Source organism: Corvus brachyrhynchos, unplaced genomic scaffold (assembly GCF_000691975.1).
Source record: "Corvus brachyrhynchos isolate BGI_N302 unplaced genomic scaffold, ASM69197v1 scaffold10, whole genome shotgun sequence".
Lineage (NCBI taxonomy): Eukaryota > Metazoa > Chordata > Aves > Passeriformes > Corvidae > Corvus > Corvus brachyrhynchos.
Window position 1 is genome coordinate 845,346 of NW_008236180.1, and position 710 is coordinate 846,055.

A 710-nucleotide genomic window follows, 5' to 3' on the forward strand; every position below is an offset into this window, starting at 1 on the left:
TCGGCCGCCCCCCGGGGGATGGGGCGCTGCCGAAAGTCCCTCGTGTGGGTCCGCTGGACTTGTTATTTCTGAGGTCCTGGAAGCTGCTTGGGGAGAGCTTTATTTTTACCTGCACGTTAAACGTTATCGTTGCCACTGAAAGAAAGGGGACCCTGGCGAGAGCTTGGGAAGCCTGGATGCAGCCCTGCAAAATGTGCCAGTAGATGGATAATACTTTTTCCTCTCATAATTACTGAGGTATATTCACAAGGTGGAGCTACTGAAAGGCGGAGGGAAGCATTGATCTGATTATCTCCCTGCCCATACACACTCTGTCCCTTTCCTTAATCTTTTAAGCTGTGAATTACAGATCGGTTTTCAGCGTTCATCCTCACAGTCTTAAAATTTCGGGGCACTTCCTGGGTCCGTTTCTTTGCTCTTCCATGCCTCGCTCCCCTTTCAAAAATACATCCCACAAAACTTGTGGCATTAAGCTGCTGACTGAAGTCAGAACCGCTTCGTGCCCCGAATCGCCAGTTGTTCACTGTCGTTTTTAGTTCGGCCACCAAAGGTTATTCTCAATGGGATTTATATGTTAGGGGCGTTGCTCCTATGTACATTTTAAATTATATGTATATATAAATGTATATATAAATATATATATAAATATATATATATATATTTTTTTTTTTTTTTTTTTAAAAAGGATTGGGGAAGAAATAGTGCTGCTG

At 43.4% G+C, this 710-nt stretch overlaps 1 protein-coding gene across 1 annotated transcript in view; it reads right to left on the reverse strand.

Moving 5' to 3' along the window:
- Positions 1–710, reverse strand: part of MAFB (MAF bZIP transcription factor B) — a 6,601-nt gene that overhangs the window by 5,686 nt on the left and 205 nt on the right. The window lies entirely within an intron of this gene.